Source organism: Eptatretus burgeri, chromosome 5 (genome assembly GCF_056783735.1).
Source record: "Eptatretus burgeri isolate ZD-2024b chromosome 5, Ebu_testis_v1, whole genome shotgun sequence".
Classification (NCBI taxonomy): domain Eukaryota; kingdom Metazoa; phylum Chordata; class Myxini; order Myxiniformes; family Myxinidae; genus Eptatretus; species Eptatretus burgeri.
Genome location: NC_140965.1, coordinates 95025880 through 95051518, shown reverse-complemented (window position 1 = coordinate 95051518; position 25639 = coordinate 95025880). Strand labels below are relative to the sequence as shown.

Genomic DNA, 25639 nt, shown 5'->3' with positions numbered 1-25639 from the left:
TATATATATATATATATATATATATATATATATATATATATATATATATATATATATATATATATATATATATATATATATATATATATATATATATATATATATATATATATATATATATATATATATATATATATATATATATATATATAAATATATATATATATATATATATAAATATATATATGTATATATATATATATATATATATATATATATATATATATATATATATATATATATATACATATATATATATATATGACATATTTATTAGTTATATATTTTTTTATATATACAGTATATATATATATATATATATATATATATATATATATATATATATATATATATATATATATATATATATATATATTATATATATACACCACCAGTCAAAAGTTTTAGAACACCCCCATTTTACCAGTTTTTATTGAAATTTAAGCAGTTCAAGTCCAGTGAATAAGCTGAAATGGTACAAAGCTAAGTGGTAAACTGCCAGAGGTTAAAAAAAAGGTTTAGGTTACCAAAAACTGAAAAATAATGAAATTTCAGAGTTGTTAAAAAAGGCCCTTTTCAGGGAACAAGTAATGGGTTAGCAACTGCAGCGGTTCTGCAGCAATGGAAGTAAATTAAGCCTTGAAAGTTAATGCAAACAATTCCGACAGGTGTCCCAACTTTTGTTGATTAGTTACAAACCCTCTGTCTGTATAAAAGCAGTGTTGGAACAGACTGTGTTGCTACACCCTCTGAAGCATTATCTGGACAATATTGCACTGCAGGAGGTACTATATTGCTATCATAATGGTGAGAAAAAGACAATTAACAAAGGAAGACAGACAGACCATTATATCCCTTAGAAGTGTAGGTCTTTCCTTCAGAGAAATTGCAAAGTGAGCCAAGGTGTCAGTGAGTAAAATTTCCTGCACCATCAAAAGGCACTGGGAACCTGGAGGAAACTCTGACAGGAAGATGTCTGGCAGACACAAAGCCACAATACAATCAGAAGACAGGTTTCTGAGAGTCAACAGCTTGCGTGATAGGCAGCTCACAGGACAGCAGCTTCAAGCACAGCTTAACACTGGTCGAAGTAAGGAAGTCTCAGTTTCAACTGTGAAGAGAAGAATTCGAGCTGCAGGTTTGACAGGTCGAGTGACAGTAAGAAAGCCATTGCGAAGATGGCAAAATAATAAAAAACAGGCTTGCCTGGGGCATGAAGCACCACCAGTGGACTACTGAAAACTGGAAGAAGGTCTTATGGACCTATGAATCAAAATTTGAAATCTTTGGTTCATCACGCAGGGTTTTTGTACGCCGTCGAGTCGGTGAAAGGATGGTTCCTCAGTGTATGACACCAACTGTCAAACTTGGAGGAGGAATCATGATGATCTGTGGCTCTTTTGCTGGATCCAGAGTCGCCAACTAGCACAGATTGACTGGCACCCTGAACCAAAAGGGTCACCACAGAATTTTGCAGCGCCATGCAATACTCTCTGGTCTATGCCGAGGTGGTCAGAAGTTCATCCTACAGCAAGATAACGACCCAAAACATATCTCCAGGCAATGTCAAAACTACCTTAGAAGAAAAGTACAAGACTGTAGGCTTCAAATCATGGAATGGCCAGCACAGTCTCCAGACTTAAACCCCATCGAGCTGTTTTGGGATGAACTGGACAGAAGGGTGAAAGCAAAGCAACCTACAAGTGAAACACATTTGTGGGAACTTCTGCAACAGTGTTGGGAAGAACTTTCCGAACAATATTTGATTTCCATTGTAGAAATAATGCCACTTGTATGTTCAGCTGTTATATCTGTAAAAGGTGTCGACTTTGATCAATCAAAAATTTAGATTAAATTTTGTTCAACAAAACGATTCCATGATTTCTTTTATTTATCTGCAATTGTTTATTTTTTCTCTGCTTTAATTTCAGAGTCCATTGAAACATTAAACTGCTTAAATTTCAGTAAAAACTGTAAAAATGGGCGTGTTCTAAAACTTTTGACCGGTGGTGTATGTATTTATATTTATATTTATAGAGATATTTTTTTATACATATATATTTTTCATTCATATATATATATATACATATAGATTTTATATATATATGTATATATATATATATATATATATATATATATATATATATATATATGTAATAGCTCTTTCTAACCACTCGCTGACTCACTGATTCACTCACTGACTGACATTAAAGATCGGTACCTTCCGGGTGACATTGAAAGCTGAAATTTTGCATGTTAATGGACCGTGAAAAATAACGTAGAAAGGTACACCGGGAAAAGTAACAGAATCGTCGGACAACATCTGTAAATGAAAACATAAATAAACAAGAAAAAGCAGACCCAAGCCAGGACTTGTTTTGTGTGGCATTTATGCGCTGGTGTGTTTCGTAATTAGAGACATAACTGGAACTGCCACTTTATAACTGCTGGAAGTGATGACTGGGCACCAAGACGTCCTGCTTTCATGCAAACCCCGCTTTGATCGGATACCTGATCCTGACCATGACATTTATTATCATTCAGTTGAACTCAGAATGGGATTAAATATATTAAATTCAAATGGAAGACCAAATGGGTGCAGTCCTGCATTTGAGTAATCAGAAGAATCATTCGAGTCCAAGGTGTACATTTAGTAGAGAGCACAGAAATGTCAAAATCGACCACTTTGATCTATAGGTAGAATGTCAAGATATTCATTTATCTTCCTATATCATTGTGAGCTCAGCAACACGTGACAGCGATGAAAAATAAATAATTATATAACTATCAAATTATAAACTTAAGTTACTTGAGATCTACAAAAGTAATCAATTATATTACCTGGCTCTCGGTGTCCATGAGGACAGATGGTGACCTTGTAGATCGTTTCTAGCATCCTTCATCAAAAGTAATTTGATTTTGGCATAATTTTACATTACTGTAAGGAACCTGGAGGAGTGAGAATGATTCCAGACTTTGGAGGAAAGCTGGTGGAAGTCAATTTCAGTGGAACACAATCAGAGTGCTTCAAAGCTCGTTCTCATCAGGTGAATTTGTAGTTGAATGTGCGGAATTTTATTTTTCAATCTGCTTGGCATCCGCTCCAATACAGTCTTGTCCTCCCGAAGTCTGAAATTGAAGCTCATTCACAAATTATTATTTGCTTTATGTACCAATAGACGCATACACAAAACTAGAATTGCACTCTAGAGAAAATACCTCCACCAGGCTGAACAGTTTATGTTTTGTATCCCACTGATAGACTGGATCTGCATCCAGATCTGAACCAAAACCTTATCGGCTTGTTCTTGTCACCTCCTCAATGTGTCCACCGAGTTTCATCTGAACCCGTACATAACTTTTTGAGATAGTGTGCTATACATCATTTTTGGCCCTATATTTCAATGGTGAAGAATCACTTTGAAAATTCTAGTACCTGGTTCCATATCTTCACCAAAATCTAATCAATTCGTCCTTGTCACACACCCAACCTGTCCACCAAGTTCCGTCCATAACTTTTTTAGATATCCGGCTGACAGACAGACAGACAGACAAACAGGAGCGAAAACATAACCTTCTATCCACCTTTGGTAGCAGAACTAAATAAAACCAAATGGTGCTCATTGGAAACTTCTTCTCCATACTATGCTGTGAAGTCCAAGAATCAAACATCCCTCCACTAATTTACAATTGTGGTCACCTAGCAATTGGACATCACTGGTTATATTCAGGTACATAGTTGATAAAGTATTTCTCATTTGAGGCAACAGTATGTTGTGCAGAAGTCCAAAAGCTTTATATCATTGTCTGTTTTAGCCCTTCCATCCCAAAAATGCTTGGCTGTATTTTGTGCCTCTTTAGTTTATTTCATCACGGCCAATCCTGAAGTTGAAATCCTGAATAAGAGTAGCCTTTGATGTCAGAGATCTAAGAGTAGGTTTAGCTGCCCTGTCTGGTCTTGCTTTAAATTTCTGTCCTCGTTGTGTGCGTAAGTCATTAGAACTGTTATTCTCTGTTGCTGCCAAAACCAAAGCAAGCTCACAGTAACTTGAGCTGAACAGCTTCCCAGTCTTTGCTTTGCTCTAGCATGTCCATCACACTTTTTTTTTCATAGGAGCTGATGTTAAACCCTTCTGCTTTTTCCTAGCACATACATTAAGCACTTATTATTGGACCCAGGAAACCTTGTTCCTGATTTTGGACAATCCAAACGGTTAATTTATGGTAATGTGTGATATTGCTCTCGGTGTTTGCCACCTCGACGCTCTTTGTCTGAATGTGCTTGTGGTGTCATAGAAAGAGGAATGTAAACACCAAGGTGATGAGATCATATTCTATGATTGATATTGTAGGGCTGAAAATTAAATGGCACCATGGCAAGTTCCTGCATGTGGTGTAGTTGGTGAAGCATAGCTGATATGATAGCAAAAAGACGTCAGAAGAATGCAGAAAGCAGATTACATGTTTAGGTTGTGTGTCGATGATCTGGATGCAAGCTGGGATGGAATCTGTGTTTTTGGCCTTTTTTGCTTGCAGACCGTTGTTGCCAGGAGTGGGATTGAGGATGGGAAACGCACAGAAAGGAGAGCACATAAGTATGGACTGGGAAAGTTTCGTCAGAAGGGTTTAGATAAAGCACGTGAGAGCAAGAATGTGGAGGGAGGACGTTATGAAAGATGTGGAGGGAGATGGGGAAGAACAGGCGGAGTAGTAGGGGTGGGGCGGAGGGGGGAGGGAATTTGGAGAGTGATGGAGAAATAAGGAATGCAGATGGAGGAGCATCGTGGGAGAGGGATGAAGTGGGGGAAGGTCGAAGGATGAGGCAAAGCAGGAACGAAAAGGAAGAATGGAAAAATACAACAGTGCAATAGAGGGGAAGTAGAAAGGTTGAGAATTAAAGCCAGAAGAGAAGGTGATAAAACAGGGGAGGCAAGTAAGAAAAGACGTTAATAAAAAAAAAAGGGATAACTGTCCAGGCAAGAAGAGAGAAGGCGTCTCACTGAGAGATGGAGGCAAAGCAGTTGTGGCAGACAAAAACAGCCTGGCCACTGTCAGCTGTCTCCCTTCGACCTCAGACCTTGACAGGCCTCAGCAAGCCAAGCCAAGAGTGGCCTGCCAAGCCTACAGTCTCTCAAATCCAGATACAGCAAACCGGCAAGCCTTCAGGCCTGCTTCTTCATGTCGAGAATGGCGGACTGTAGCCTGGTCTTTACCACATAAAACAATCCTCAGGCCTTGTTTATTCCATTGAATGGTATATTTGTCATTTTATCTGTAAAACCTTTAATTTTTGCAATACTGATACAGGCTTTTTAAGAGGAAAAGCTAGACTATCAAAACATATCGTCACGTAATTGTCAAGGAAACAAATGATGAGAATATAAAAACTTACTTAACTAACAAATAAACAAGAAAGCCATTTTTGATTATATAATAAAATCAACAAGGAAGTCTCCGATGTGAAATAGTTTCGTCTTACTTGTGTTCCTGTTATTAGATAGATAAATTCCAATCGCGAAAAAAGGCATGATTATTTTTATGGTATGGGAATTTCTTTTTATTCTTAGGTTCGTTGACAGAAGTTTTGCTTCTGATCTTATATCCCAGCCTTGAGCCTCAAGCAGAGTTACAGGCCTGTTCTAACAAAGCTAGGCCGGCCTGAAGCCAAAAGCAGTCAAGCTTGCCTCCCCTTCCCATCCTAATTAATGCCATTACTTCAGCCTCCTGCCTGGTCTCCCTCCTCTTTCAACTGCCACAAACCAATTGTGACAGCTAACAATTTGCACATAAATCCTGATTAAAAGACAGGCCAGATCTGAAGTCATGAAAGGCTTTTACAGATCTATGACAGGCACATGACTAGGTTCTCACAATGCCAGCTTTGAGGCAGGAAGTTTGACTTGGACAGGCTTCAGCTGAAGCCGCTGGCAGTCGATCGGTGGCTTGCTAATCCATTCCACACCCAGCGATGCATCCACACTCTCACTCATGAACTGCCTTTTTATTCACGAGATAAAAGCATCACAACCACAACTCAACATTGGCATCCCAGGGCACCTGAGAGACAGTCACACTGTCACGGTGGTTTGTAATGCGGGACGGTTTTGAATTTGTGAGATTTTTTATTGACAGGATTTCAACCCAGCACCCATTGCATTCCACGTCAGACACTTATGACACCGCACCGCAGAAAGCACACGGTTATGTACACCTACGCACACTATATTTCTCTTAGTCTTGACTTTCCAGAAAGAATCAGTGTTACTTCACAACTCATTTACCACCTACTCGTTGCTTTGAAATCATCAACCACTGACAGAAAGTTGCAAAAGAAATACAAATGCTTCACCAAACACCTCTAAATTGATGGTGAAGCAGTATCCTAGTCACAGCATGTTCTTTCAGCAGCATCTCGAGAATGGCATGGGAGACCCTGATAACGTTTTTGAGCCGAATAAATAAATTAATAACACAAAAATCCTACAATGTATCTGATGGAAAAAATAATGCTGCTACACGTACCATTAATCTCAAGGATGCGATCGCAAGTCGAGAAGGTGTTGATTAAAGAAAAGTTAAACTCATTAAATGTGATCACTTGTTTATCCTTGTAAACCTCCTTCCAGGCCTTTCAGCTAAGCTGTTGTGTAGACTCCGCATATTGCATCATCGGTAGTATTACGGAGCAGTAAAGTTATTGGACTACACCAATACCTGAAGCTCATCTGTTTGACCTCTCTTTCAGGGGGTAGTCTTACTACCGCAAAGACCGCCTGTAAGTTTGTAAAGGTGACTCTACCTCATTTGGTTGCAATTTAACTAATCATCGATGCAGTACTTTAACACTGTTGCTACCTATGACTGAAATACCCTCAACAGTCGTGAGAACATTGATAAAGCTATGCAACAACAACAACAACAAAAAACTGCTTGTAGTTCGCAAGATCCATATTGAAAGATAAAAGCACCGCCAACTAGCAACAAGACAAGGAAAGCTCAGGTCATGAAACAAAATTGGTGATAAGGATTTGATCTGAGCCTTACCTGGCTGGGCAGTGGGGCTAGTCGGTGGTGCTTTGAATATTGATAAAGGTTATGGATGCAACACCTGACGAGGGAAGAAGTTTCCGATGAAATGTGAGGCAGGCACAAATGAAGCATGCATTTTGCTTGTACTTTAATTATGGCTAAAGGTATAGTTTCAAATATCACTGCTGGTTTATAAGGCATTGCCTGTAATTATAAAAGTGCACTGTCCACACACAGATATAAAAAAGAAAGAAAGAAAGAAAGAACCAAAGAAAGAAAAGTCGCATAAATAAAATGGAAGATTATAAAAGAGCATTATAAAACGGACACTTGCAAAATAAAGTGAAGTCGATGGAGTGCCATCGCAAATCCCCACGCTTCCCAAGTAAATAAAGTGGAAAGAATGCAAAAAAAATACACCAGGAATGATGCAATATCAAATGTTGAGTAAACTTTTCCCAATTTGACCCCTGTGACCCCAAGTCCCCCACCCCCATGGGAATGAACCAGGGGCCAAATCCCCAAAAAATAATTACAAATTCCATGTGTCCCCCACTTTTGATCGCATATACAAAGTTTCATTTAAAAAAAAAAGTTTTTAAATGTGCCTGCAATTGGGTTTTTCTGTATTTGACCTTTTGACCACATGCCGGCGGGTGGGGCCAAAAGTGACACTGCTCTCGCACTTTATTGCCATGTGGTGATCATAACTACCAAGTTTGGTGAATTTCTGCACAACCGTTGAGTTTTAGACGTACAGACAGACAGACAGATGGAGCTGATGACAATATCCCCCCGTTTTTTACAAAAAATGTGGGGATAGTGCTGCAGGCATTCACACCCTATTTATTTAATCTATACATTGATTTTTCAACTGTATATATTGTTATGGGCCGGTATAACATTTAATTGTGCTTTGGTGAAGATTACATTGTCTGCCAAATTTCCTGTTAAGTCAAAACAACAACAAACAACCCTAATAACAGCAGGAGGAATAAAAAGATGGCAGTTTCAGAAAGGGAGAAGGAGGATAAAAGGATGATGAGGAGAGAAAGGCATTGACACATTCTCTTGAGCTGCCACACTCTGTTTCAAGCGTTGCAAAGCATTTTTAAAACCGACTTACCCAGTGAAGGAGGAATCGGGAGTCTTCTGTATGCGTACCTGGGTGGGTTCAGTGACTCACCTATTCCCTGACCATGACGGGCCAATTTCAACCTGTTGTGTGTTGTCCTATGGGGGTTTGAGCTTTGCTTCTTATGTCGTACCGTGTGAGGTATTCTTCTATGAACTCCCTCTACTCATGGAATTGTTCCACTGCTGTTTTGGCGGCAACAATTTCAAAGCTGCTTCTGGTCCTTTCGGGTCATTTACGCTGTATTCACTCAGCTTTTTGACTGGTGCATACACTCGGCGCTTATTTGTTCGTCCAACCTCTCTTGTCCTTCATGTAACACATTGTCCTTTACAGCTTGGAGTTGCCGTCTTCATCATCTGTGATACAGCTTTACCTGTAGACTTGGGTTCTTCTGCTTCGGTGATATGAGGACTTCACCTTCTGAGGACTTTTAAAATGTGACTGTCCAATCAGCTTCTTCCGGTACGCACCTTCCAGACTAGATCCTTTCAACCATGCTCAACGCCGACCTTTCACCCATTTATAACCCGCTGGGGTTTACGTTACAAACTGCTTGCTTGACTAAGTTCCAACATTAGAGTTGTGAGTTAACTTATAGCTACATTGTTGTCTGTGACGTTTGTACTTATTTAATTTGGGGATTTTTTTAGGAAAGTCATGAAGTGTTATATTTAATTTGTATTATTGTGCTTGACACAGACATTAGGGATTAATAAATATTCCTTATAAAGTTACCCTTCTGTCTCCTGTCATGTGTTTGTTTCACTCTTAAACCAACACTCAAGGTACATCAGTGTATATATTTATTTTCTGCCGTGATGCCCTCCAGGTTACCAGTGCACTCGCTGTGGCACCCCGAGGTTGACACGTAACAATATCGGGAGATTCCCATTTATGCTGAAGACCCATGAAAATCAATTTCAACAAGACAAATGACACCTTTATAATGATGTTCTTGTTGATTCCAAAGGCCGCCGCACACTCGCCGATGCAACGCAATAAGATCGTCAGCGACAACTTAGTCCGCAATATCCTCATCCTCATCAACCAGTTTTTCAAGTGCGCCATTGACAATCGTAAGAGTTGAACATGTTCTTTTGTCGCTTTTGTGAACTTTGAAGCCCAAAAACCTGTTATGAAAGTTTAATGTAATAGCCTGAACCTACCCTTTGTTTCCCTGAACCTACCCTTTGTTTCCCTGAACTTACCCTTTGTTTCCCTGAACTTACCCTTTATTTCCCTGAACTTACCCTTTGTTTCCCTGAACTTACCCTTTGTTTCCCTGAACTTACCCTTTGTTTCCCTGAACCTACCCTTTGTTTCCCTGAACCTACCCTTTGTTTCCCTGAACCTACCCTTTGTTTCCCTGAACTTACCCTTTGTTTCCCTGAACTTACCCTTTGTTTCCCTGAACTTACCCTTTGTTTCCCTGAACCTACCCTTTGTTTCCCTGAACCTACCCTTTGTTTCCCTGAACCTACCCTTTGTTTCCCTGAACCTACCCTTTGTTTCCCTGAACTTACCCTTTGTTTCCCTGAACCTACCCTTTGTTTCCCTGAACCTACCCTTTGTTTCCCTGAACCTACCCTTTGTTTCCCTGAACCTACCCTTTGTTTCCCTGAACCTACCCTTTGTTTCCCTGAACTTACCCTTTGTTTCCCTGAACCTACCCTTTGTTTCCCTGAACCTACCCTTTGTTTCCCTGAACCTACCCTTTGTTTCCCTGAACTTACCCTTTGTTTCCCTGAACCTACCCTTTGTTTCCCTGAACCTACCCTTTGTTTCCCTGAACTTACCCTTTTCCCTTTCACAAACCTTCTGTAAAACTAAAAACACTATACCGCTATTCTCGGTCTAGTGTGTGATTTTATAAAAAAACTTTTAATGACAGTCTCTGCCTTTGAATTACATTGACCTACACCGAAAAATGGCATTGCTCTTGCACCTCCTTGACATGTGGTGTGTCGATGATTGTTATCTCCATAATTCTGGTTTCAGAAGGTGGAACAGAGCCCTCCCAGGACTCGAAGTATCCACCCCCATTCCGGTGAAGGATCGTGATTCATGGCCTAAGTTGTGTTGTTCTCAGAGTTTTGTCCCGAGGGCTCTTTTCAGGATCGTCACTGAGCCCCAGACAGCCTCCAACTGCAATTCGTTTGTGGTCATGTTCCCAGGAATTACATAGATTTGGCCTATGTGGCCTATCTGGCATATATCCATGGTTTGTAAAAACTTTATAAGGTTCTTCTTTATCATTCCCGTTGCTCCAATTATCACTGGTACAATTCCGGCACTCTTCAGCTTCCAGGATCTTTCACTTCATTATTGAGGTCTTGATATTTGGTAATTCTTTTGACATCTGTGTTATTTGGACCAAAATCACTGGGTACTGAAATCTCAGTTAACAATGTCTTCTTTCCCATTTTTGTATCTGAGTACTATGTCCCATCGCAGTGCTTTGTTTTCAATGTTCACGCTGGATGGGATCATTGGACTATATGTGAGCATTATGTCCTTGTTTTCAAAGATTGCTTTTGGTCCATGTTTTCATGTGTTTTGTGGAACTGGGATATTGAAATTTCTGCAGATGTGCGTGTTCATTACTCCACACGCCTTGTTGTGCCTTTGAGTGTACAGCTCTTTTGAAATTAGTGTTTTTACATCCTGATAGGAGGTGACTCATTCTTTCTGTTTCTAACTTGTAAAACATACACTTCTCCGATTGGTTCAGTCCTGTCATTTTTTTAAGCCACTCGTGTCGTATCCTGGGTCTTGGTCATTACCTCTGCCACCAAGGTGAAGGAGGTTATATTTTCATGCCTCTCTGTCTTTTTGTTTGTTACTTGCAAAATCGAAGATTTTTCAAGTATATTGGTTAGTCGATTTTGTTATTTTGTCTGTCTGTCTGTTGGGTCACTGAAATAGGTGACCGTTATTGTCAGTAATTATGTCTGTTTGGATGTTTTTTGGATGTTTGTTCGTTTCTCATCAGCATAATTGGTAGTAAACGTGGGTGGATTTTGACCAAACTCTGGTGGTAGGTACATCTTATGACCTAGTGCTTTGGAAATTGTGATGGTTGCGAGGGACGCTTTGGTTCCCTAGCAACAGCCGAAAAATCTTCAAAATCGGTACAGTTCACGCGAAATCAATTCCGAAAGCCATTATCCCATGTAGGCTGATGAAATTTGGCACGAATGATCTTCAGGTGATGCTCTACCAAATATATTCCAGTTTTGTGATATATGGAATAGTTTACCCGCAGCGCACCCGACAAATGGGGTATGCCCGAAAATTGGTGAAAATTGAAGGCCCCCTAGCTACCAGGTGAGTGCATCGATACGAATGAAACTTTGCAGGTTCATAGCACGCAATGAGACTACAACTTTGCCTCAGGACATATTGACAGATATTGCTTAGGTCAGGGGTCAAAGGGCAAAAATCGATAATATGCGAGAGCTGGAGGTGCCTTCGCGCCAAATGCTACTCCTCCTAGGGTTATGGTCATGAAAATTCACACTAATCATCTGGAATACATTGTGCACAAACGATCGAGCCGGATTTTCAATTTATATCTTTGTTCACCCACAGCACCCCATCGAACTTTGGGGATTTCCGATATCAAACCACATTTTCGGTACTTTTCATTCAAATTGATACCGAGTAGTTATCAATAGATGGAACTCGATGAGATTTGGTATGCATAATCTTAAGGTAATTGTCTATCCGCGATATGACATCCATTTTTTTCAATATCTTATAGTTTCCAAATGGTAACCCTCTCAACTTGGGTGTCCGAGGGCCATTGAGCATTCCCGCTGAAAATTCAAAGTACACTAGCTCCAAGACGGTTGAACCGAATCAAATGAATCTTTACATGCTTATAGACCGTAATGAGTACTACAACTTTGCTCATTTGCATAATAACCTCTCGAATAGGTCAGCGGTCAAAGGTCAATAAGTGCATTTTTCGGGCGAAATTACCATTCAAGGCACCCTTGCTCCTACACAGATTAACCAATACGAATGAAAGTTCATAGGTACATAGTACTCAATGAGTACTACAACTTTGCTTCAGGACATATTGATCTATCTCGGTTAGGTCAGGGGTCAAAGGTCAATGAGTGCATTTTTCGGTCAAAATGACCATTCAAAGCCCTCTTGCTCCTACACGGATTAACCAATGCGAATGAAAGTTCATAGGTACATAGTACTCAATGAGTACTACATCTTTGCTTCAGGACATATTGATCTATCTCGGCGAGGTCAGGGGTCAAAGGTCAATGAGTTCATTTTTCGGGCAAAATGACCATTCAAAGCCCCCTTGCTCATACACGGGTTAACCGATTCGATTGCAATTTCGTAAGTACTTAGTACTAGATTAACTCAGATCAGGGGTCAAAGGTCATCGGATGCTCGGCCACCCATGGCCGCCTACCGGCTTGTCTGTCTGTTTGTCTGTTTATTTATCACCTACAGGTCACAATTTTAAACCGATCTTCACAAAACTTCACCACATGGTCGAGTTTGTCATAAGGAAGTCACCTATTGTTTTTGAGGTCAAAAAGTCAACATAGGCCAAAGGTCAACAACTTTGATGGGATTTATAAAATCCTCAATTTTCATCCGATTGACTTGACATTTGAAGAGGATTTATATTTCAGGTCACTGAATTCAACTAGCCAATTATTTTTGAGGTCCACGTTGACCAAAAGGTCAACGTAGGCCAAATTTCTCAAATTGTCTATTTTATCTGATTCACTTGAAATTTGAAGAGGATTTGCATATTTGGTCATTTAATTCAACCACCAATTATTTTGAGGTCAAATTTGTTTGGTGGATTTTGCAAGTATCATGCTCTGCATGACATCTTCTTCTTTGTGTTTATCTATATGTCTGTCTGTCTGTCTGTGTGCAGGATATCTCAAAAGTTTTGATGGGTCCAGATGAAATTTGGTAGGCAAGTTGGGTGTGTGACAAGGACGGACTGATTAAATTTTGGTGAAGATCCAGATCCGGATTCGACTACTAGAATTTTTTGAGTGATTCTTCACCATTGAGAGATGGGGCCAAAAATTATATACAGTATAGCGTGAAATCTCAAAAAGTTGTGGACGGATTGAGATGAAACTTGATGGACACGTTGGGTGTGTGACCACGACAAATTGTTTCGATTTTGGTGAAGATCCGAATCCGGATCTGGATACGAGAATTATTTAATTTATAAACCGATTTTTCACCATTGAGAGATAGGACCAAAAACGATATAGTGCTGTATCACATATTTCAAAAATGTATTGGGCCCGATATGTTCTCGTGGATCAGGCATCATGATTTGTTCTCTGTCCCAATTGAGCTGACCTCTTCTTAGCCATTCCAGTGATCCTTCTTTGTCTATCCCCAATCTGTCCAACTCTGTTTTTTTTATATTTCCCTGTTCTTTTGTTTTTCTCCCAGTTGTCACAATATATCTGTTGGTATTTCATCTTCTATTTTTCTTTTGTCTTTTTTGCAATCATTGGGGCTGTAATTGTTGCTGTTTTGGTTTGGTATGTGACGTCTTCTATTCGCACCTGTTTTTGGAAGTTTTTTATTTGCAAGGTGAGTGAGGGATACCTTTTCTGTCTTGTTGTGCTCATGCTTATGTAGAATCTGTATTCCGTAGTCTGTTCAACTTTCCACGTACTCTGCTAATCCTACAGTCGTCAATCTGTGCACTTGATTGAGCTCCATTAGGCCACCACCTCCTTCTTTCCTCGTCAGATACATTCTCGAGATGCATTGATTTTTGTAGAATATTTTGTGGATAGGGAGGATTTTCCTTGTTCTGATATCTAGTTTTCTGATTTCTGCTTGTGGCCAGTTTACTATTCCACAGCTGTATTGGAACACTGATACCGATAGTTGGTTTCCGGCTCTGATTTTGTTCCTTGGGGAGAGGTATGTTTTCAGGTTCAGCCTCGTTCTACACATGTATTCTTTGATAATTGTTTTGTGCTTCTTTTTTAGGACATATTTGGTGGCCCTCTTCTACTCCAAGGTATTTTTAAGATGCCTTGTTGTCTCGCTCCTGTATTGTTGTAGCGAGGTCGATTTTTATGTTGGCCGTTTTTGTTGGTCAACTTTGTATGAATGTGCACTTGGCACACTTATCTAGGCCAAATTCCATTTGGATGTCGTCAGAGAACCATTTCACGAATTTCAGTTGTTCTGTCAATTTTTCGTCATTCGGTGCAAAGAGTTTTAAATCATCCATGTACAGTATTATGTGTCACCGTGTGTGTGTGTGTGTGTGTATGTGTGTGTGTGTGTGTGTGTGTGTGTGTGTGTAGCAAGTTGTTGAATGCTCCTTGAGCAGCCTCCTCTCCACCCAGGGCTTTACCCACAGCCGTTTCTTTCTCCAGGTACACCACTGGCGACGTACCAGCTCCAGTACCAAAACAGCAGTGATCAGAGCTTTCAGAGATCACAGATCAGAGCTTATCCTCTCCCTGTATTTCTTTTTCATCGCCATTTTGTTTGACTAAAAAAAATTGTCATCGACAGTCGCATAGTGTGTGTGCGGCATCCATCCATCCATTAGGACCATACTCTGTGCAGAGCGTTGGTGCCGCCGAAGCAGTCTCCTTGGCTATTGGGAACAATCCTGGACGGGTCGCCACTCCGACACAGTATACCAGCATGCTGGCACTCATTTTACCGACCTCGGAAGGATGACAGGCAGAGTCAACCCCACCTGGTGTTAATTCAACAGCTGAGCGGGATTTGAACTCAGGACCCTAGGATCCCAAGCCCACTACCTTAACCATTAAGCCAACACCAGGCATATGTGTGCGGCAGTCTCCGCCAAAATATGATTGTCCAAGATTTGTCGCCAAGAATCTTGTTGCGTTACATCGACTAGTGTGCATTGGCCCTAATTTAATGAACCAAACTGAATTCAGAAGAATATTTGCATTCATTCGGCTCTATCCATTCAAATAATGCAGTTGAGTTTGTTTGCCTTCTGGGTTCTTTCACATTCAGTCCTGGCTGTTTAGTATTGTGTTTTGTAATTCCAAAGTATGGGAGAAAAGTAGGATGCATCGTTATTTTGAGCAACCTGCTATAATAAAGGAAGGGAATGAGAATTAACCACTATGAGTGGACTAGCATCACATGAAGGCCCAGACCAGGTGGGGCAGGCAAGATTATACCACCCTGAAGTTCATTAATGGACCAGTTGGGTTTTTTTGTTGTAACAGTGACATTACAACATTGTTGTAATAGTAACATGGCAAATTTCCTGACATGAACTTGATTTATTGAGGATGATAATCCAAATCTTTAAAAATGCTTCCGTTAGCTGAATTTGAACCCACAACTTCCAGAAACCCAGTCCATTGCCCTCACCAATAGGTCACCACTGTTTGCTGTATTCACTAGCTTTTGTTTAAAACACATTCCTGCTGTGGCAAATGGTGCCCAGGCCTTCCGGTTTGCATGTTTTCACTCACCTACATTCTGAACCTTTGCCTCATTCAGTATCTGTCCTCTGCTTCATGATTGGCTTCGTGGTTTTGTTCATGCTTTGTCTCAAAATGAGTTCAAAGGGAAGCACAAGTGCAAGGCTAGGCCATGTTGCTCCATCTCCGATTGCTATTTCTCTGTCTTCACCTTAAACTGCTGCAAGTTCTCCTCCACCTCCATGATGTTGCAGATAAGTTGACGAGCGGACTTGGTGGTGTAATGGTTGGAGTGTCTGCTCTGTATCTGGGATGTCAGTGATTTGAACCCCAGTCTCGTAGTCATAGCAAAGACTTTAAAAAATGATACGTGCTGCTTGATGCTCACCATTTAAAAAGGATGAAGCACAGACAAACCGCAATAGGTTGGCAACCATTGCAAGGCTTGATGGGCCTAATTGGCCTACTCCTACATTCAAGTTCCTTTTAAGGGAGCTCTTATTATTATACGCCCAGATTTTCATCATCTGATTCAATACAGATGGTATAATCTTTGTTTCATTGTATTTGTGTCGTTGAAGGTCGTTTTTTTTTTTGAGCCAAACTGTAGTCCCTTTAGTCATACCACACACCGACTGCCAAGCAGCAAACTTCCTAAAGGCAATTTCCAAAAGTTTTCATTGTACTTTTTTGAATTTGCAGGATAACAACCTTTTATTATGCTGCCAAAGGTGGACGGAGGTTATGTTTTCACCCCTGTTTGTCTGTCTGGATAACTGTGCGCAGGATATCTCAAAAAGTTTTACACAGATTCGGACAAAATTTGGTGGACATGTTGGGTGCGTGAGAAGGACGAATTGATTAGATTTTGGTGAAGATCTGGATGCATATCCGGCCTATCAGTGGGATACAAAACTGAAACTGTTCAGCCTGATGGAGGTATGCGCTCGACCGAGTGTCACTCTCGTTACCCTTGCCAGAGGAGATGATATTGCATTTGGGTCCATTTGTCGGTTTGTTTGTTTGTTGGGTAGTCGATTGAGTCGAAAAAGAAAAATCTCAAAAAAAAAATTTTTGAGATTTTTTTTTTCTACCCTTATTGTCGGGTTAACCGTCTGTGTGTGTGTGTGTGTGTGTGTGTGTGTGTGTGTGTGTGTGTGTGTGTGTGTGTGTGTGTATGTGTGTGTGTGTGTGTGTGTGTGTGTGTGTGTGTCTGCAACGCGAAGCTCCACAGCACAAACCAGCAAACCGATTTCGATGAAACTTGGCGAAACAGGTGCCATATGGGCTGGCAGTATGCGCGTTTGAGTTTCGTTGCTAAGCAACCACCCGTTACCTAGCAACGGGACTTTGAAATTTTTGAAAAATCATAAAAAATTAATTTTTTCGAAAATCAAAAATCGTCTTCCAGGCTTTTATGCGCACTATAATCAACATCTTTGTCAAAAATCTCCAGCCGGATCCTATGAAAACTGTCGGAGAAGATAGACTTTGAATGAACCCTGGTCAAAAACAATAAAAAAACGAAGTTCGTTATATCTCAGAGACTATGAGTCAGATATACATGAAACTGGTATTGTAGGTTCATGGTATGTCCTAGTTATGCGTGAGAAGGAACCGTTGCTATGGACCCCTCCGTTGCCTAGCAACAGCCGAAAAACCTCTAAATGTGGGGGTATTTTAACGAAAAAATAATCTGCAGCATTAATCCTTGAAGCTAGAATCATGAATTTTCTTGTGCTTAATCCTCAGGTCATTCCCCATCGAACGGGCCCATCGCGTCAGGCTCTATTGGGTAGTCGACTACCCATGTCTGCCTACCGGCTTGTCTGTTTGTTTGTCCGCACAGAACATGAGTGTTTTTCTCTGCAATCGCTTGCTGGATTGAGACGATATTTTCACCATAGGAGCGACTGCTCCACAAGTAGAATGTTTTAATGATTATTATGACATAATAGGTCATGTGGTGTGGCAGACATGTTGGAATAGAGGAAAAACTTTGGACCTCTGTACTCCGAAACTGCACGAAGGAAATAATTGAAACTTGGCACATGTAAAGTACTCCTCATGGGGAATAAGTGTGATTTTTTTTTTGTTATGATGCAAAGATAGAACCCATGACATCATAATTGCATAGATAGAACACTATGTCTGATCAGTCTGAAAAATTTTGAGGGTCATCTTGGGATAAATTGGTCCACAGAATAACAAATTGATGATGGTATCGGTCATGGCAGCAATGTTGTTGTTTTTTAATTTTAAAAAAACCTTCAAAAATTGTCTTCTCTGAAGTAGTTGAACAGATCGGGGCGAAACTTTACAAGTATGACCGCCTATCCATGAGCAACAAAACGTTCACACATATCACGTCATAGGTCTCATGGTTTGGCAGCCATATTGGATTTACCCTAAAACCTATAAAAAAATCTTTTTCTCCAGAATGGCTGGATAGAGTGAGGGAAAACTTCACACAAGTGTTCCCCAAGCATTGAGGATACCAGGGTATTCACAAATAACAAATAGGTCACATGGTCTGGCAGCCAGAATTATTTAATATTTATTGATCTGGGTTCTTTTATTATTATTTTTTTTTATGAGGCTCACTTAGCTATGCCTGGATGGGTTTGAGGGTGCAGGAGTAGCAGCAGAAATGGGAATCCTATCCAGGTTCCTCTTGATGACTTCATATTTTCTTTTTCGTTGTTCAGGTTCCTTCTGATTACTCCAATGCAGGACTGCACTGATTTGGTCTTCCATTTGATTTGAATTGAATTTATTTTAATCCCATTCTAAATTCGATTGAATAATAATAAACGTCATAGGTCTGGGTCAAGTGTCCGATCAAAGCGGGGTTTCATCATAGTGGGACATCTTGGTACCCGGTAATCACTGCCAGCAGTTATAAAGTGGTAGTTCTAGTTATGTCTCTTATTAATTATGTAACACACCAGTACACAAAATACACAACACAAAACAACACAAGCACCACACAAAACATGTCCTGGCAAGGATCTGCAATCTCTGATTGCTCTTTTCCTTGTTTTGATTGCAAATTGCTTTTTTTAACTTGAAATGTGGAAGTTTCTCCAATCATTTGGTCAAACCAGGGTCACAATATGCAGTCTCTTTTGCACCACACCATGCTGCAAATTTTTGGTCCATTCTATCATTTGTGTTTGAGTGTTTTCTACATGCTTTTATACAGTATTTAGAATAATGATTGGTCTTCATAATAGTGGGGGAGGGGGGGAGGGGGGGCTATGTGCTCGATTTGGAATTCGTGTGCAGTTCATGTTAATTTTGTGCAACCACCATAAATGTATTCTATTGGGTCCTACTAATTGGAAAAACGATGTTGCCATTTTTTCTGTTGACCTTTAGTGACCTTGCCTCAAGGTCAAAGGTCAAGCATCATTACAGTGACCATACTTCATTCAAAGTATATCGACCTTGGTACCAAAATCTGCCAAATTTCACAAGGAACATTGAATATGACATTTGTTTTGTCATTTGACCTCTCAGATGTTTTTCAACTTACAAATTAATATGTAAATGACCTAATTAGAGATAAAAAAAAATGCATAATTACCATATAGTCTTCACCATACACGTAAAGCACATTACATATATTATGTTTGTTCTTTTCAGGGACTTTCCAGTCAATTTCCATGACTTTCCAGGCCTGGAAATTGAAAATGAAATTCCATGACTTTTCCAGGATTTTCCAGGCCGCGGGAACCCTGTACACATTAATTATTTGACTTGTTTCAGTTATATGATCGATTTGCCCTTCCCCCAATAATGGTTTTTAATATTTGTCTGTTACAGAAACGTGAATCATCTGGACATCAGCTTGAAGATGGAATTTCAGAGACCTGACAGTCCTTCCAACACCAAAAGACCACGGCAGGAGACCAATTTCAAACTCTGCATAGTATGTCAAAGGCCTGCCAGTGATGGACTTGTAACAGAGCCAGAATCTGAATCATATTCAAGGTTTTTGAGTTTCGTTCACAAATGTGGGCAGTATGGAGATGGTGAATTCCCAGAGATTAGCCGCAGATTGGAAAATGTTACAGACACATACTTGGAAGCCAACAAAGCAAAATGGCACCGCAAATGCTACAGTGAGACGTGTCACACCGGTCACCTTGAACGCGCTAGAAAGCATAATGAGAAGGCATGTCAACAGCAAGAAAGTCTGCAACTTCAGAAAAAACGTGGTCGCCCTAGCTGCTCTAGTGCAAGTAATCAAAACGAACAAGCAGTAGCTGCTTCTAACCAAACTGACACACTACGTTTCACAAGGTCTGCAACCCCAACATACACTAAGGAGTTGTGCTTCTTTTGTCCAGAAGATAAGTCAAGAATTACACGAGGTTTCCTCATTCAATGCAGATGAGCAAATACGGAAAGATGTTGAACAGAGTGCCTGATGAGACATGGAAAGTGCAACTAAGTGCTGCTATCAGTGCGGACGATGCTCGTGCTATTGACGTGAAGTATCACCCGGCATGTTGGGTGAAGCATGTTCAGCGAGCACCAAAACGAGACAGCCAGGACAGGCAACGGCCAGCAGAAGACACAAATGTTGGTGTAATTGCATCAGATATTGAGTTTCTTCGCCCGGTCAAAAGCCTTCTCACAGATGGTACGGAGCTCAACATGTCGGAACGGCACAGCACGTACTGCAGCATTCTTGAAACACATGGTGTGAACATACTACCACAAGTACGTGATGTGAAGCAAAAAAATCCTCCCATAGAGACAATGTTCACTTCAAGAGGCCAAAAATCACACAGGAAGTCAGAGCTGCTTTTTACCACGGCAGTGCGTGATGCCACCATCGAAGCTGCGATGGCAAAGAACACTGATAGTAAAATACACCAACTGTTTCATAGTGCTTCGATTGTAAGAGAAGCGATAGGTGATGACGTCAAGACACCATGGGAATTTGATGGAGAGTTGACAATTGATGATGCCGAAAAGCATGTGCCCAAAGCCCTAAATTCCTTTATCCGTTGGCTCCTGCAAGGGCCAGCCACGAGCATTCGCACAGCAGTACGTTCAGACAGAGTTCACCGAGATGTCCTAGTCATTAATCAAAACATCATGTACTCCTACAAGTCAAAACGCCAAGTCGAGTACAAACCGAGTACAAATTTGTGATGAACTACTAACAATTAACATTATCTAGAGATGGGATGTACTGGCTATTATATATATATATATATATATATATATATATATATATATATATATATATATATATATATATATGGCCCGGATATATGTTTAATGAGGTACAAGTATGCTAATTATACATATGTTGATCTGTAATTAGCTCATTTGCATATTGCCAAAAAAAATGAATGGTCAAATGATGAAATAAATGTCATATCCACCGTTCTATTTCTTGTGAATTTTGCCACATTTTGGCACCAAGGTCAATATACTTTGAATGAAGTATGGTCACTGTAATGACGCTTGACCTTTGACCTTGATGCAAGGTCACTAAAGGTCAACAGAAAAAAATGGCAACATCATTTTTCCGGTTAGTAGGGCCAAGAAGAATACATTCACAGTGGTTGCCACAAATTAACATGAACTGCACACGTAACTACATAGCCCCCCCCCCCCCCACTATAGCCAAAGATAGCCATTCACAGATGACTTGTGAACACCTGGCTGCATGAGTTTGTTTTTGGTGTAGGAGCTGTTGACCGCAAGGCAGCCACACTCGAAAAGTTTTCTGGTGTCGAGGAATAGCCACGAAGACCAGACCGCTTGTTACCCGCAGTTTTGGGTCGGGATTTGTAATTTTGTTCAGGGTGCTTATCAATACCTCATCTACTCTCAGTTGAAAGACACCGTGGAATGTTTAAAATACAGCTACATATGCCAGCAGATGAGTCCTCAGCTTAATGTCCATCCGAGTGACTGCACACACATTGTTACGAGGTTTCCTGCGAAGAACCAATCCGACAGTTTATAGACAGGTCGAGAATCAATCTCAGACTAGACAGCTCGAATGTAAGTGTGCTACCTCTGCACCATCCTGTTGGACTGGTATTTACCATTGAGCATACAAAGCTATTATGGTCAGTATTCCAGGGTGTATTATAGAAGTATTGTGATGTTTTGCAGAACGTTTCTGATCAGCTTAAAGAGAGTATACTTCAGTGAAATCCAAAGCTGATATTGCTCGAATTACCTCCTTCCAATGTTCCAGCAGCTGCTCAAGAATACTTGATCATGGCGTAATGCATTGAAGAATGGGAGGAATATTTGGACGGTAAAAACAACAATTCCAAATTGCACAACTAAAGTATTCTATAACTCTTAAATATCCTATATTGCTTTATGGTAAATTTTTATTGTGAGAATGTAAAGGAAAGATAGAACATGGCCTCCTCCTGCAACATCGACATCTCTTTTTTATTCATGATAAACTTGTCCTGGATGTCATGTTTTCTTTGTACAGCCAGGACATTTTTCCGTGTCTGCACACAATAGCCTGCTCTTCTCGAAAATTGACTTGGGATCTTGAATGTCCATGTCCTAAATGCAGGCAGGACAGCCAGCTTTATGTTGAAATCTGAAAAAAAACATGCTTAAGATGCAGTGTCCCCCACAATCGTTACACCATTATAGCAGTTTTCAGATTCAAATACAGAAGGGAATGAATTCACCATCAGACAGCTTAATTGCGAGAACCATCAACTGAGCTGTCCTGCTGCCTGCCCATCACCCATCCTTCCATCGAGGTGCCCCATCCAACTACAAACCGAGCTCAACTCTACCTGGTTTCAGAGATCTGATGGTGTTGGGTGCGTCCAAGCCACTTAGTCACATGCCATTTTTTAAGGAGGGTGATGAGAATGGAAAAAAGCAATTATGCATTGAAAATGGAGGTCGAGGTATATAAGTGAGCATTTACTATGGAGCAATATGTAGTCTGTGGAGCGCAAAATAAAAAAAACAATCACCAAACAAAATTCTAGCAAATCCAGAGGACGTTGTTGTTCGCCTCGAGCCATTGTGCGCATGCATTTCTAGTAAGGGATGTGCAAATTGCATGAATTTGCAAATTCCTGATGTAATACTATTACCCGAGTTACAGTACAATATCAGCGTTATGATGTCATACATGCTCTCCGATTGTGTTAGGCAATTCTTTTAGAGGTGTCTGACATAGGTGAGATGTCATTCTGTGATTGCATCATCTCAAGTGCATAACAGGCTCCACACACCTCATTACGAGTCACCTACATATTCACGGCTTAATTAGAAAGCACGCCCAGCCAACACTGACAAACAAAAGCAATGTTGTCGCTTGGAAGAGAAAATGATCGTTTACTCGTTAAAAATCATGTAAAGCATCGCACAAGCAATCCAGCGCGTCTGAACTGGCGACGCAACCGCGCGATGACATCACGCCTTTCCATCATCTTGGGTTCAATGTGAGATGTGTATTCTTTGAAAAGAAAGAAAATTGTCCAAAATACTTTAGATTTCATCACCTACAATAAAGGAGGTGAAGTTATCCTCGTCGGACCAAAACCTTTTGTTAATACAGTAAAAACGCATTTTGCAGTCATGCCGGGTTCTTAACAAGATACAATTGATGCTTAATTTTCAGGTTAATCGGATGAAAATTGACGATTTTTCAGATGAAATTTGCTGATTTTAGAAGTTTCACCTTGAGATGATCTTTGACTTTTTGATCTCAAAAATAGTTGCTTTCCCAATCCGATGACACAATATGCAAATCTTGTTCAAATTTCAAGTCAATCGGATGAAAAATGACAACTTTAGAAATTTGACCTCAAGATGACCTTTGACTTTTGACCTCAGAATCAACAGGCTTCTCAGATGCGATACCACTACAATCTGGTAAAGGTTTATGATTATCAGTTTAGAATTGTGACCTGTAGGTGATAAACAGAGAGACAGAATAACAAAATCGACTTCCCCAATATACAAGGTGTTTCAAAAAGATTGATACAACTTTGACTTCCTGCTACTGTATTTCATTGTTTTTTGACCTATACCGTTTTCCTTCTCAGGGTTTGTGATGTCATCATGGTGTTTGTTCCCTTGGATTTTTCACTCCGTAGCTCAACTATGCCATTGACGGTGAAGCAGAAGGCAAAAGTAGTGGCTCTGTGGTATGAGACTAAATCATATGTAGATACCCGCCGGAGGTTCTACCGGGAATATGAACTCATAACACGTGATGGAACCACAAATTATGCCATTGAACCAGAGCAAGGGCAAAAGTGGTAGGCCAGCATCAGTAATCAAGAGCCAAGCCATCATCGATGCCATGTGGGATTCTGCAGTGGACAGTCACAAGAAGTTCCACCACCGGCGCTCCTGGGAGCTAGGCATCAAACCAACATCAGTCTGGCGTTTCCTCAATAAGGTACTGAAGCTTTTCCCATACATCATCTATATTAGGCAGAAACTGAGTCAAGATGACATGAGGAGACTTGATATGTGCAATTGGCTCAGTGACAGGAGGATGGAGCGGTACCTATACTGGATCAACCTGATCTGGTTCAGTGATGAAGCCTATTTCCACTTGAACGATGCCATCAACAACCACAACAACATTTCCTTGGAGGCAGAACCTCGTGAGGCGATCACCGGGGGGTACCTGAAAGAGCCTAAGGTCACATGCTTCTGCACCTTCAATGCCAGATGGGGAACACTGGAGCCTTACTGGTTTGAGAATGACAACAGCAGGATGGTGACAATCAATGGTGAGTGCTACCGGGCCTTGCTCCAGAAGTTCCATAATGATCTAGCCCAAAAGGTCACCCAAACCAGCTCAGCATGACCTGGTTTATGCAGGATGGTGCACCCCTGCATACATCTGGTGACACCAGCACTTTCCTGCAGAAGCTCTTCAGAAACCACCTTGTTGTCCTGGGCACCCCAAAGCCCAGACTTGAACCCTCTGGACTACTGGTTCGGGAGGGGGGGGGGGACTGCAAAGGCTTCTATCTACACCAACCACCCTGTCACACTGGATGATCAGAAGCAGGAGTTGTCAGACTACCTCCAGGCAGTGCCACATGAGACCTACAGGAAGGTTGGACAGAACTTTGGAGTCAGGATCAATGCCTGTCTGAACCGTGGAGGGGCACACTGAGAACGACAATTACAAGGATTTTGCGTAAATGCCAATTTCAGACCTTGGGCTCTCACGAACTCCAGCAGTGACTTGCTGCAATAGCAATCAGTGACAGAAAATACCATGTCATAAGCTTTCAACAAATGTTTGGTTCACGTTCCCGAGGTTTCTGTTTCTCTGTAAATAAACATTTAAAGTTGCATCACTCTTTTTGAAACACCCTGTATTTGAAAAATCTTCCATTTTGCAGGTCGTAGTGATTGTGCAGCAGGATGAGCTCGGTTATTATCAAGCTTGCACATTAAAAGACCTCTCGGTGCATTTTACAAACAGCAGGCCTCTGCCCCGATACTAAAGTGAATTTACAAATTCCCTGCAAGGGTCAAACATTGAGCTGACTGCTCAAGTCTCTAATGAATACTTTCTGGAATATAAGTGTTGTGGCAGGCTGGCAGCCTTTATGGGGTTTTAGAATCGGTGATCTTCCAACAGCAGTATGAATTCATGTATTATTATTATTATTATTATTATTATTATTATTATTATTATTATTATTATTATTATTGTTATTACAAAAAAGTTTTCGGTGAGTACAGATTTCAAAAATGTCTAATTTCTATAAGCCCCTGAGGATTTGTGTGCTGCCGTTGTTGTTTTTTTAGAAGTAATTTCATCTTCGTAACATTTCACTTAATTTTTATGAAAATAACAAATGCTTCTAATTTTGCTTTTACTTTTATTTTTCTGGCAGTCTTCATTTCATGAATAAGTAATAAATGTGCATTGAAGTAAGTTTGTTTTTAATTGAAAAACTTTATTTTTACGTTAATGGAGTCTGAGCCTCCACTTGGACGTGCCCAGCTTTGTTCACATGATGAGGAGTAA

The 25639-nt window shown here is 40.4% G+C and overlaps 1 pseudogene across 1 annotated transcript in view; it reads left to right on the top strand.

The window, feature by feature from the left end:
* The window catches only part of LOC147026991 (uncharacterized), a 66505-nt pseudogene extending 41186 nt beyond the window's left edge, over positions 1-25319 (top strand). The window contains exon 7 of the transcript XR_015058592.1: positions 19441-25319. The product of XR_015058592.1 is annotated as an uncharacterized LOC147026991 (transcript). The remainder of the gene's footprint in view (positions 1-19440) is intronic.
* The last annotated feature ends 320 nt before the right edge of the window (positions 25320-25639 follow it).